We start from the raw sequence: 14,099 nt of genomic DNA, 5'->3' as shown, positions 1-14,099 counted from the left end.
ACATCCGGTCTCTCTCTCCTCCGACGGTGGTCCTAGGCTAAACAATTTTCCATTATATCCATGCATTCTATCTTTCAGCTAAACATTTACTCTCAACAGGGTTTACTGCAACAATTTCTTCATTTTAATCTAATTTTAACTTTGCAAACATCATTCTAATTTCTACATAGTTTCTTACAACCTGGCTACTTCATAAAAACGGGGGGGGGGGGCTTGCGATAACTATTCAACTCATCTTTGGGGTGAGGGGTCTTATGAAAAACAACTAGGAACATAGCAAACTGGGGTGAGGGACTATCGTCTTGCTTTGAGTCGCAAGGGCGTTATCTAGCAGAAGGCTACAGTTCAGTTGGTAAGCGTTCAGGGACATTTCTCAAATCCTAAATTTTGTAGCTTGTTCATCAACAAATCATTTCTAGGAACAACGGCAGGCCTGGGTCAGCCGTAAGTCGACCCATCTCTTACAACCAGGGGTGAGCCACATTTTTCAAACTCTCGTCCGGGGCAGCTGATACAAAACTGGGGGCGTTCTGGGAAAACGGGGGTGTTTCGATCACTTTTACTGTTTGGACATTGAGACGATTCGGGACGGGGAAGGTCGCGTTACCTGAGGCATTTTATCATAGAAGCCACTGACATGTAGTTCCCTGATTACGGGTCAGATTAGGGAACCTCAGTCGTCTTACCTGTCCTTTCCTTTTTGGCCAATTTAAGTTACATCAATATTTAGCAGAAAGGAGAGGTAGTAACATGGTATCAATGTGATTTTATTTAGGACAAATTTGTTCAAATACTTGCGGTATTTGGAGCCAATTGGGTGGTGCACCAGGGATGGGGGTTCGCCAATTAGGTGCCAGTCGTTAGGAAGAGTGGGAGTGTGGAAGAGAGAGAGAGAGAGAGAGAGAGAGAGAGAGAGAGAGAGAGATGTGCAACAATAGGCTAAACAGTACACGTGCAGCATGGAGAGTGGCCGTGTACTAAGATAGGCTATTCAGCACATCACACAACATGAGACATTACAGGTCTGTGTTAGAATTTAGAAAGCATGCAGTTTGGGACGGACGAGCATTAGGCCGGGTACAGAGGGACATACATTGAGTAAGAAGCACCCTTTTGCCGCACTTCTCGCACTCTCGGTCCTTTGCCCAGTTAAGTCAATGTTTCAGTCGCACAGAAAACATTTCCTCATAGTTTCAGACATACGTGACATGTGCTCATTCACGCAACACGGGTTAGAATTGATCGCGTCTCATCATATCATACAACTACTGGCTCTTTCGTTACAAGAGTAGTTTGTGGGTGTCTTTAGGTGCCACCTTGCAGCGTGAGTCTGCTTCATGTATCAGACATGGCGTGGCTTCGGATCTTCACTATTCCCCAGTCGTGGATCCAATGTAACCTGTAGTGGGAGGAAAAGAGGGGAAGGGAGGGGGGACAACATTCGAGCATATCAAACGTACGGGCACGAAAATTCTTTACTTACCACATACTCGTCTTATCCCCCCCCGGGATATAATTCCTAGGGTCTTGGTTTCTGAAGCCAGGGGCGCGGGCAATGTGGTAAGGGTGGCAAGCGATAGGTTGTTCATGAGGGAGTGTGGCATTTATAGGTCATGTGTAGGGAAACGTTAAAAATCAGAGGCGCTTAGTGCGAGGTATCTAATTTGTAGATATATCCAGCTATCGGGATCCTTAAATCATTCCCCATGCGGTGATGTCCTAAGGCATATCGGCTCTTCGGCCAACCCTGTTCCTTAGTACCTGTGAGTACCATGCCTTTATAACATTTTATCATTTACACCGTGTCACTTTACCCGTTCTCAGAAGTCGAGGTCCTTCTTCATGCGTTTGTTCCTGGGTCAGTCGCACATTTGGAGGCAACGTAACGTGCCTTAGATTCGATCGTTAATCCAGGGCTGGGTAACCATTTTCTAATAACCTTAAAAAGAGAACAAAACAGATTGCACAGAAAAACCTTCCCGCTGATCCCACATTTACAAAAGTATGCGATACCTGTTCATAGTTTGGAAAACCTTTATTAACACGATTTGATCAGTATGTAAAATATGAGAGTGCAATAGTATTTGGCCGGACACGGCGTTGGTTGAAGCACGTACAGTAGGGGGCTATTTTGCAGCTTTAATAAAACGTGTAAAAAGGGTTTGTTTTGCCATTTTGCAGGAGAGTAAAAACGTCTATCAATAGTTGAGGGATCAGGGGGCATTCGTTTCGTAATTGGAAGCATAGTTAGACTAGTTGCAATCAAATTTCCTAGATGCATACCGTGGGCGGGTGTCATAAGCGACGTTATGTATCAGTTACAATAATATCATAATAAATCGTACATTGAAACCAACATTTTAACGGGATCTTTTTACATGTTCGCCAAGTGAACCCTCCCTCTTTTTCGTCAAGTGTACAAAGGATCATATACATATTTCAGAACATCAAGTCTTATTAGCTAAAAACACCACAAGGTGTTCGTGAGTTCCTGTTGACACCGGCGCCATTTTGGGCGAGGCCGGGTTAGTCCGGAAGCAGCATCAGGGACAAAATGTCTCCAACAACCGGCGGTTGGACCAGAGTTCCTTTCGGTAGTTCAAAAAGACTTGTGCTAACAGAAGGGGCAGGCAATGTGGACCATCAATCAAAAAAAAAGGAGGGGGGGTGGAGGAAGCAAAATTTCCCCTACCGGGTCACGTTGAGGTTCAGCCGGAACTTGCTCGAATTTGTTAGCCCACAGTCTTTCTGGATGGTTCAGACTGAAGCTGGCGCTGACACGAGAGCACCACCATCTTGTGGCTACGTCGTTAGTGATCAAAGCAGTTGTTCCCCACCAGAAGCCTGTAGGGGCCGAGGGCTCCTGGGACTCTTGTAGAATCTTCAAGGTCGTGGAGATGCTGTCGGAGGTGGGGACTCGTGCCCAGGTGGGCAAGCGTCCTAGTTACATAGACTTCTTAGGGCGAAAAAAATGGAACACCGTGCCGAAGGAGCAGGACATTCAGCTCGGGGCGCTAGGGTGTAGCTGTGGCGCCTCCACCTGGGGAGGCAAGGGAGGCTTGTCCGCGCCGCCTCCCTCTCCCAGTGCACCCCACGCCGTCCCTTTGCGCGGGTCTACATGATGGCCATTGTGTGTCCTGTGCTGCGCAAGTAGGGTTGCTGGCCATCGTATGTCCGGTGCTGCGCAAGTAGGGTGGCCAGCCATTCCATGTTCTGTGCTGCGCAAGTAGGGTCGTCGCTCAGCTGGAGGATTTCTGCGCCGGGCCGGGGCTGGGAAACCTCCACCTGGGGAGGCGAGGGAGGCTCGTTCGCGTCGCCTCCTTTTCCCAGCCCACCCTGCACCAATTTTCAGCGGAGGTATTCGTGATGGCCGGACCAGAAGATACGAGGGAGGGGGTCATCTGCATCCGCCCCCTCCATACTCGTGGCCCGGACCGCGGCGGTGAAAACCAGGAATCCTAACCGCTAGACCATATGGGAGAAGAGGATGGGACATGCCGGGCCCATGGTGCCTTCTGGGCATCTCACCGGCGACCTCCGTGATTGCTGGCTGTCGGCAGGACCCCGCCCCACACGTGCTGAGTGTTTCACCTTCCGGATGGGCGTGACCGGTGACCTGTTGCATTTTGGGAACTTCCGGAGTGGGTGTAATATGTATTGGATTGCTCCTATTAGTATGGTTTTACTTCACTGGAATTAAATCTTAACTTATATTGACAAAGACTTGGCTTCCTTGAATCTTTTTACTACGAGAACCTCACTGCAGTGGGGGTAGGTATTTATGCCTGGGTAATGGGGGGGTGGGGTGTCCACAAGGACAGTTTTCCTGAACGGGGGGGTTGTCTATGCAGGCCTGTAATTGCTTTTGTCCACAGAGTGGGGGCAGCAGAGAGTAATCAGTCCCATTGCGCTCAAAGTTTGAGTTCATTAATGGAATGTGTACTAATCTGTCCGAAACTACTCTGTGTGTTGTTTCTGTATGTTATCCGAAAGGGTGGCTTTTGTGTTCGGGAACAGTAGCGGTAGTACGGGGTTCCTCACCGGGTAACCTAGAGCTTGACTGGGTTTCCCGTCTTAGCGCTGTTCGATCTATGAGAACTCAAACATGTCGCTGAAATCGGTCTGGCGAAATCTGTGCCATCGGGCGTAATCAAACGTGGTGGTTCTATCCGACCTGTCTGTGTCAGTCTGATTCATCTTTGTCTCACGCTTTTTCCCTTTCTGCCGGCCTGTTATCTCTGTCGGCTCTCTGCTCTTACCCGTGTTCAGTAGAGTCGGGCATTGGGCTTTCCAGTGCCCGGAATATTTACAAAAAGCACATTGATTTTGTCCTAAGTCTGTTCGTCCCGCGCGTAATGTCGGGGGATTACGTTCGGGTCGTCGTGTCTTGGGGTTGTCCTGTCGGTACATCCCTTTACACCGTTCCCTTCCTGTGTTTACTCCTTGGGACCGTGTCGCCGCTACCCCTTCCTTTGGCCTTTCAGATGCTTGGAAGGTTGTCTGTCGCGTTTCTTTACCTACTCTGACTTCGTCTCTTTCTTTTCGTAGCATTGCTTCTTTGCGCCACATACCGAGACTGTCGAGCATAATAGGCGTTGTCTTACTACTACAAAGGGCTATTTCTAACGTTTCTATTTTATCAAGGTCGAAGGATCCTATCAGTGGCCACTGTTTCTCTTGATTTTCTTTGGTATACTTGTGCCATAGCTTACTATAAGCTATGGTAACTAATCCATACTTTGTGAACATGTCTTTATTAGGGGTACCTTCCAGCGGAGCTAGATGGTCCACCTCTAATAAACGGTCCGGGTTGAACCAGCTACCAATCAGTGAGGAGAAGATAGACATGACGGATCACAATGGGGTCAAAAGTCAGCACTACCTATCTCATCACTGCGTGCAAAGACTAGACAGAATATTTCTATTCTACGTTGTTTGCAGGCAGTGAATACCTCATGAACCAATATCAAAATGTTCGGTCAATCAAACAATCAGTGGGGAGAATAAGTAGGCCCGCAAAGGTTTGCGTCACCTACCCTTTCACTATCTGCAAAGAGGGAATCTGTTCTTTCCTGTTTGCAGACAGAGAATCTCCAGAAAACAATCCGCGAACAGTAGTTCGGGTTCAATCAATTAATCAGTGTGGTAGAGGGAAATCTCCCGAAAACAATCCACGAACCGTAGTTCGAGTTCAAACAATCAATCAGTGGGGGAGAAAGATAGGCACGACGGCTGCGTTACCTATCCTTCACTGCTTGCAAAGAGAGAGCCGGTTGTTTCTCCGTTTGCAGACAGCGAACCTCCAAACAAATCAACAAAGAGTAATACTAGTATTTTTCAAACAATCAAACAATCATTTCGCAATTTGTCGTGTTTACACGACCTTACCCGGATCGCATGGTCAGTTTCTTGTCTTCCAAATCCAGCGCCCGATCGTCCTCTTTTCTCCGTATTCCTCGCGGCACTCCTGATGGTTCCCAGTCAGGACCGTAGATCACTCGAGAGAGGTCTGTTCGGAACCAGTGAAGTTCGGATGATCGGCTGCCAGACGAGGGTCTATTGGGCAGGAGCTCTCCCGATCGTTGCAGTCGTTCACTCTGTCGTCAGGACCTCTCCCACTGGATCCACGTGTCGCTGATGGGCCCCACGTTTGGGACGCCAATTGTTGAAAAAGGTACAGGCAGAAGACCTTTTCCGAAGTTGCCCGGCGTTAGCCGCCTCTATACCCACTTAAGTTTACCAAACAAAGAGGCAGGCGCTGGAGACTGGAAGGCAGGAAAACAGAAGTTTTATTCTCTCCGGAGGAGAAACACATCAGTTCGGACAGCAAGTATCGTCACGAGGTGCTCTAACTGCATCTCCGAGGCCTGGCCTCTTATACACAGGTTTATTACTTTATTGCATAAAACACATCTCTGTCAACCCTTTGATGTACGGAAAGACATCCTCGGAATCCCCGCTTCAGGCCCGTTCCCACACACATTTACAGTTGAAGTCCCCACCCCGGTCACAACAGATGATGATTATCGCGCAGCTGGACATTCCGCTGATTCACGGAATGTGTGAGGTTGATCGGATCTCATGGGGTGGGGGCTTTGATTAGCTCAAGGATCCTTTGATGGGGGGGGGTGTTTCCTACTGTACAGGAGGAAGGGGGCAATGACAGTACCCGCAGGGCCAGGTGGCGGCTTGGGAACGAGTGAGACAAACGGGCACAAAGGAAAGAGGGGTGTTATCAAGGGATCCGGGACCATGAAAGAGATGGAGGGAAGTGTCGCGCTGGGAACAGGATGGGGTTCCGAGGCAGAGCTGCGTGGAAGAGGGGTTTATGACCCAAGGCATGTGAGAGCGGGGGCTGGCAGCATGCGGGGGGGGGGGGTGCTTGTGAGGGTGAAGAGCCGTGCTAGGGGTCAGCGGCGTGCAGAGTGTGGTTCTGACCAAGGTACCTAAAATGGCGGGTGTGCACGACAAAAAGTGTGGCATTGGGAGAGAAGGCAAGATGGCGCAGATAATGTTTACCAAATCGTATTAATTTTCCACACCGGGCGGTGATGCGTTTTGCGCAAAGTCGCCCCATGCCCTATCAAATGCCAGGATACGAGGAAACAAGGGTCCGCCGCCCGCCCCCCCCAACCCCGTCGCATTCAGTCTCCTGATTTGGCACCGTTAGTATTTCCTGTTGAGCTTTGCAAAGGAGACGTGGGACCGAAGAAGATGCCTCATGCCTGGTAAGTTTAATTCATTGCATTAAAATGTAACCCACCCCTCTCCGCGCGGTTACCCCCTTTCCCCCCAGCCCCCTGATTCATGCCGGCCGTGACTGGAGTCGTTCCACCGGCCGCGACTGCCCCATATAACAATTGTGGCCTTATATTACTGTGTAGAAAACCCGCCCGCACTTCCCAGAACACAGAGATAAGAAGCCCCAGGCAGATGACAAAAAGATTTCACTTAGAACAGAGGAAGATAGTCTGTAAAAGTATGAAAACCGAAATAAACATACATTTTCCTGTGCAGAAAACGTTTTTCACTAAACTCTTAAACACACTGAATGAAGTAACAATGCAGTCATTTGACAGGTGTAATGATAACATAAGATCCCCTCTATTAATTCTAATTCCAATATTGTCGTTTATTAAGCAATTTAATACCCACAACATATCGGTTTGCCCTCATGCATGATGGATGCAGGATGGATGGGTGGGTGGATGCATGAATGAATGATGGATGGGTGGATGGATGGATGGATGGGTGGATGCATGAATGAATGATGGATGCAGGATGGATGCAGGATGGATGGGTGGATGGATGGATGGATGGGTGCATGAATGAATGAATGATGGATGCAGTATGGATGGATGGGTGGATGGATGGATGGGTGGATGGATGGATGGGTGGATGCATGAATGAATGATGGATGCAGGATGGATGGGTGGATGGATGGATGGGTGGATGCATGAATGAATGATGGATGCAGGATGGATGCAGAATTGGTGGATGTATGGGTGGATGGATGGATGGATGGGTGGATGCATGGATGAATGATGGATGCAGGATGGATGCAGGATGGATGGGTGGGTGGATGCATGAATGAATGATGGATGCAGGATGGATGCAGGATGGATGCAGGATGGATGGGTGGGTGGATGAATGAATGATGGATGCAGGATGGATGCAGGATGGATGGGTGGATGGATGGATGGGTGGATGCATGAATGAATGATGGATGCAGGATGGATGCAGGATGAATGGATGGGTGGATGGATGGGTGGATGCATGAATGAATGATGGATGCAGGATGGATGCAGGATGGATGGGTGGGTGGATGGATGGGTGGATGATGGATCCAGGATGGATGGGTGGATGGATGGGTGGATGCATGAATGAATGATGGATGCAGGATGGATGCAGGATGGATGGGTGGGTGGATGGATGGGTGGATGCATGAATGAATGATGGATGCAGGATGGATGGGTGGGCGGATGGATGGATGGATGGGTGGATGGATGCATGAATGAATGATGTATGGATGCAGGATGGGTGGGTGGGTGGATGCATGAATGAATGATGGATGGGTGGATGGATGGATGGATGGGTGGATGCATGAATGAATGATGGATGCAGGATGGATGCAGGATGGATGGGTGGATGGATGGGTGGATGGGTGCATGAATGAATGAATGATGGATGCAGTATGGATGGATGGGTGGATGGATGGATGGGTGGATGGATGGATGGATGGATGGGTGGATGCATGAATGAATGATGGATGCAGGATGGATGGGTGGATGGATGGATGGGTGGATGCATGAATGAATGATGGATGCAGGATGGATGCAGAATTGGTGGATGTATGGGTGGATGGATGGATGGATGGGTGGATGCATGGATGAATGATGGATGCAGGATGGATGCAGGATGGATGGGTGGGTGGATAACACAATTAAATTAATTAATTTAAAATTGAATTATTGTATTTCAAAAGTAATTAACAAATAAAATAAAATAATTTACTCCTCACCCTTTACCCCTCTAACCCCCACAACCCAAACCTAATTTTTTTTATTAAACAACTAACACAATGAACAATGAATGAATTAATGAATAATCAATTAATTAATTAATATTACTAACAATTCATTATTATCCTTTTTACCCCATGTAACCCATAACCCACACCTAAAAAAGTAATCAGACGATTAATATAATCATCAATTAATTAATATTAATTAACAACTATTGACTAATGACTTAAAATAAATAAATTCTCACCCTTTATCCCTTTAACCCCACAACCCACACCCAAAAAATTGATTACACAATTAACATGATGAATTATCAATTAATTAATTATTGATAATTAACAACTAAATATTAATTAATTAAAAATACATTACTTTCCAGCCTTTACCCTTGTAACCCCACAACCCACACCTACAATTAAAATTAATTGCACAATTAACATCATTAATTATCAATTAATTATTATTAACAACAAATTATTAATTAATTAAAAATAAATGAAGTTCCACCCTTTACCCGATAAGCCCACAATTGACACCTAAAAAATTTAATTACCCAATTAACATGAATAATTATCAATTAATGTATTATTATTCAGTAACTAATCATCAATAAACTAAAAATAAATTACTTCCCACCCTTTACCCCTATAAACACCACAACCAGCAAAAACATTCGCAAAACAATAATGTAATAACACAATTAACAAAATAAAATATCAATTAAATAGATAATATTAATTAAAACATAATCATTAATTTATTATCATGAAATTCCTTCCCACCCGATACCCCTATAAACCCACAACTCGTTACAAAACTAAAAACACAAAATGTAAATTAATAACATTTAACCCTTTGTGTGCTTCGGACGGCCCCTGGCCGTCCGACGTCACAATGGGCGTATGCTGACGACAGCCGTGGGAAAACGAATCCTGCCCACTCAATAAAACCCCAGCACAGCGTGAAATTTAACTAATATAGTAAGAAACATAAACAATAATTAAACCAAAAAATAATGTCATAACAATAATGAACAAATGACATTTTAAACAACTATATTTTTTAAAACAATATTAATGACTTCTATATTTTTTAAATCAATATTACTAACCTTCAAATCAATTTTCTTGACAGCGATATTGTTGCACTTGATATCTCCATTCCACAACATTTTTCACTCAATAATATTTTTTCTCATTGCTGTCACAGCAGAGGCCCAGTTCAAGGCAGGCGGCGAGTAAATGTAGGGCCCCTCCATTGGATTCACAGATTATTCAATTCACTCAAAGAAAAAACAGATGGCATGCAGTAAAAAAGTACAGAACAGTGCGCCACAGCTTTTCCAGGCCACACAGAGAACTTTTGCCCTCAATACTTGGCAACTTAGTAACTGAAGAGCTAGGCTTGAGCCATGTTGGATCGACTCAGTTAAATAATGACATCTGTTTTTTCAAAGAGGTTTTATCATTTGTTTACAGAACCAAATATTAACATAACCAACAATAGGGGCTCAACTGCAGATGTCAGACATTTCAGATTGGACACAGTTACAAAACACTACTGTCTGTTCACAAATCAGGAAGACGATATTCTTAAGCATTTGGGTCTGACTAACATCCTTCAAGGCTCTGAAGTGCTATCACCAAGGTACCAGTTTGTTATACTCAAGTTCCATAAATCCAGCCCTCAGCTGCCCCCAATCCTGAAAATCTTCCCAAAATGTTTATCAGTCTGGACCATACACATTCTCCTTTCTTCAGCAATAGCCATTCACATACATCTTGTAATCATATCTTGAATAAAAGTCTGATTTGCTAAAAACCAATGTATTGTAGTATGTCATTGAACCAAAACCAGGCACAATGCTAAAAATGTTCTAATTCTCCCCATAATTGTCCCACTATTATCCATTTGCTTAACATGGGGCCGAATACGATGTCGGTCAGAAACTCTTCCGACCGATTCGGTTTCAGAATCGTTTTCGACCGAATTGGGTTGTGCAAGTCCGACCGACCAAATACAATGTTTCTGAACATCATTCGGTCGGACTCGCATTGATTTCAGTGGAAGCCTGTGTTCCGAACGACAACACAGGCTCCCATTGAAAAAAAGGGTGGTTAGGGTAAACTCTGCACCCTGTGGTAGGCACCCCATGGTGCCACCGCACTGTGCATGGTTGTAAAGAGGGGTCCCATGGGTACCTCCATGGGCCCCAACCGGAGCCCTGTGGGTGAAGGGGTGCCTGCTATGGGCCTCCAAAGTCAGATTACGACAGCCGTTTCGTGTCGGGCAACTGATTCGTAGTGGCTGTCAGAATCTGACATCGTAATCGCTCGGTCGGTAACCGTGTCCATAGAGCTGTACGATTCGGCTCCGGACGACCTGGGCTGTCTGAATGCCGATCGGAACCGACTCGGACAGTCCGACCGGTTTCCTTGCATCATAATCAGTGAGTCGGAAATGTATCTGATTCAATTGGAAACATAGGTTCCAAAACATATTCGGAAAATCCAAATTCCGTTTAGAGCCTTTCCGACCAATATCGCAATCGGCCCCCATGTGTATCAAACCTATTCCAGCACCACACCTAACGCTGGCGTATATTTAGGAGGTCATGTTACCACAGTAAGGAAAATTCTTACCCCAATGCAATAAACTAGCTTCTACTCAGGCCACGCTGTCTCATGGAGATAATAACGTAAGCCATCTGGCAGCAACTTGGCACAAGACGGTAGGCTTTCTCCAGGTATACTAAAGATATAGGGAGTTCCAAAACAACACTTCAATTAAGAAACCACTTATTAAAGCTTCCAAATCAATTCTGTGAAATGAAATTGTATTTTACAATTAAAATAAGTTCAAATAACAAAAACGATATCATTCACTTCAAGGGTACAGAATTTCCAAGTAATAGCTCCAGTGCATACTTCAAACCCAGTTCAGCATGGGCAGACCAAATCGCTGTACCTTATCTACAAAAGGACAACAGAGCTTTACACTCCTCTAGAAGCACAGCCAGGCTATCACCTCCAGCGTGTCTATTGTCTTTAGCCAGGTCAGAGGGGCTGGAAGAAAAACACTTGATTTGTTCAGGCAGCCACAGTTCATTGCTTCCAAACTTCACAGAGTTCCTCTGGGATGACATAAAGTCCCTAAGATCTGACTCCATTTTATATAAGCCTGACTCCATCTCAGAAAACTGAGGTCACCATCTTCTAAAATGTTAAACAACGGAAGTTGCCATCTTTCCTAATTTATGCAGAAACATTGTCATGTCTGTTATTTGCTGCAGATGACGTCTGGCCTTATCTTTCTAAGAAATGTGAAAGCATAAATTCATTTTACTAATGATATAGATGCAACATTCGTCTTGGTCATATGCCTACTTTCACCATGTCAAGGTTAAATAATAACAGTTACAGACATATAGCTGAAATAGTGTATTCTGAATGGATTTACTTTTTTCCTTATTAGTTCATTAAGGAAGGTCTGGGATGCACCCTTGATGCACATAATCTATGTAACACATTCCTAAACTTACGTCAGGAATTCCAATTTCTGATACAATTTAGTATATAAGAGCAGCTACTTGACAAATTGTTAAGAGAGATCATTCGCCCAGATTATCACATAAAACTTTGCAAGAGCTGGTCTCAACTACTGCCAGCACACTTTGCATATGCTATATCTCTCCTGAAGCCAATAAAGCTGAGTCCTGAAGGAAAACTGCAGTGTGTGTTTTCCCTTCGCAGGGAACACTGTCTTTACGCCTCTGTTGATAAAGACAGCCTTTGCTGTCAACAAGATATGCAGTGCATCTCTTCTCCCTTAGGAACTCTAGATGGTAAGTTGCTGCGCCTTCCATACTTTCTCAGTGTAGCGCATTAGAGGGTTCTAGATGACATTTTAACCATGTTAGAAATGTTCATTTTATTTTCATTGTTTATGATGTGTCTTCTTGCTGTTTTTATAATATCCTGTGTAGTTGTTCTATATGTACGGAGAAACAGATTGTTTCTGTAGCAATACATACTTTTCACTTAAAAGTGTTAATTCTGGTTAGTGCAGTGGGTGTGTATTACTATGAATAACAAAATATGTTTGTTACTGTTGCTACGGTGCCCCTGATCCCTTCATAGGGATTGTTAGTAACCAAAAACTTAACATCTCTATTTCAATTTCACATTGAATAGTGTCTCTGGGGCTACAATAACCTGTCTTTTAAATTCATTGTTGGTGCATTAAACCAAGTTCATCCGTGCCAGCCGAGGGAGGGAAAGCACACCTTGCACAGTTATGCCCAAGGTGTATCATACAGCTAGATTTTGCCTCCCTGATGGATACGGTAGTGTTTTGTCCCTCAAAACCACTAGATACAAAGAGTCACAGCAGCCCCCACTTTTTCAGGCATGCGTTTCAGTTCTACAACCATCTTTCCGGGTACATGTTCAGATCTTGGTGTTGACACCCTCAAGTCCTCAGCCTTCCACAGGAGAGTCCTTCTAAAGAGTGCCAGTCCACATTGAGGGAAGTTGGCGTTGTCACACACTTAAAAGTTCCAACAATTAATCTTGACATAGACCAGAGTAAAACTAGTTTCTACTGGTCAAATGGTCTGCTTCCTTAGAAGAATCCTTTCTAGTGCACATACTATGTCCTTGGCAGCCATCAGCAGATCAGCTCACTCTAAGCCTCTACCAGAGACTCACAAAGGTCCTGGAGATTTGAACAGCTAGCAGCTGCAGTGTTCATCCTGCTCAGCCCCTCGGGGTACAAGGTTCTCCTTCCTGTCTCATGCACTCTTTGGGATGACAAAACTCAAAAACTGATAACGATTCTAAGCAGTTTCCTTTTCAATAAGCACACACCAGTATTGGGTGGGTGGTGCTCAGTCTCAATACAAGCAGATTGCAGCCGATGTTGTCTGGCTGCTCAATCCAACAGTTTTGTCCCTCACACTCACAGGGTGACAAACGCCACAGAATGTGAAGTTTCCAGGTATCTTCTCAAACTTCAACCTCTGACACCATTTGATATAATACCCGTTGCAAAGGTGGGAGGAATGCCACTACACTCACGCTCCGCTCCCAAACCCTGCATCCTTCACAAAAGGATACTCACGACAACAACTCTGCAAAGCATTTGGTTTGTTTGAAGCTTTTTGAAATGTCACAATTCTTAATAGAAAACTAGGATGCATTCATTCCCTCGGTAAAGCAATGCTGGTCTCACCCAGACTGATTTGATGACCCATGATCAGATGAACCAAGGCCTCCTAGAAGAAACTGGCCTAAACTATATAATCTTGACTCCTCTGCCATCTCATTCAATGTATCCTGTATAGCTTTGCTTCAACAGAGGCCTAGCCCTGCTTCCTTTATAACCATTTGCTATCTCCTGGCTGCCTCAGTCTACCAGATCTGCACTACACTAAAACAATCAAGGTCATTGCAAATGGGATAGGCTTCACTCTCTCCTGCACTCTCCTCGGCTACTTCAGTACACTGAGAAACTGAACAGAGTGCATTTACATGCACTCCTATGAGGAGTCTTTAATCTCTTGCTTCACATTTT

This window comes from Lissotriton vulgaris, chromosome 7, assembly GCF_964263255.1.
Source record: "Lissotriton vulgaris chromosome 7, aLisVul1.2, whole genome shotgun sequence".
NCBI lineage: Eukaryota > Metazoa > Chordata > Amphibia > Caudata > Salamandridae > Lissotriton > Lissotriton vulgaris.
The sequence above is the reverse complement of the archived record's forward strand: the minus strand, read 5'-3'. Positions refer to the sequence as shown.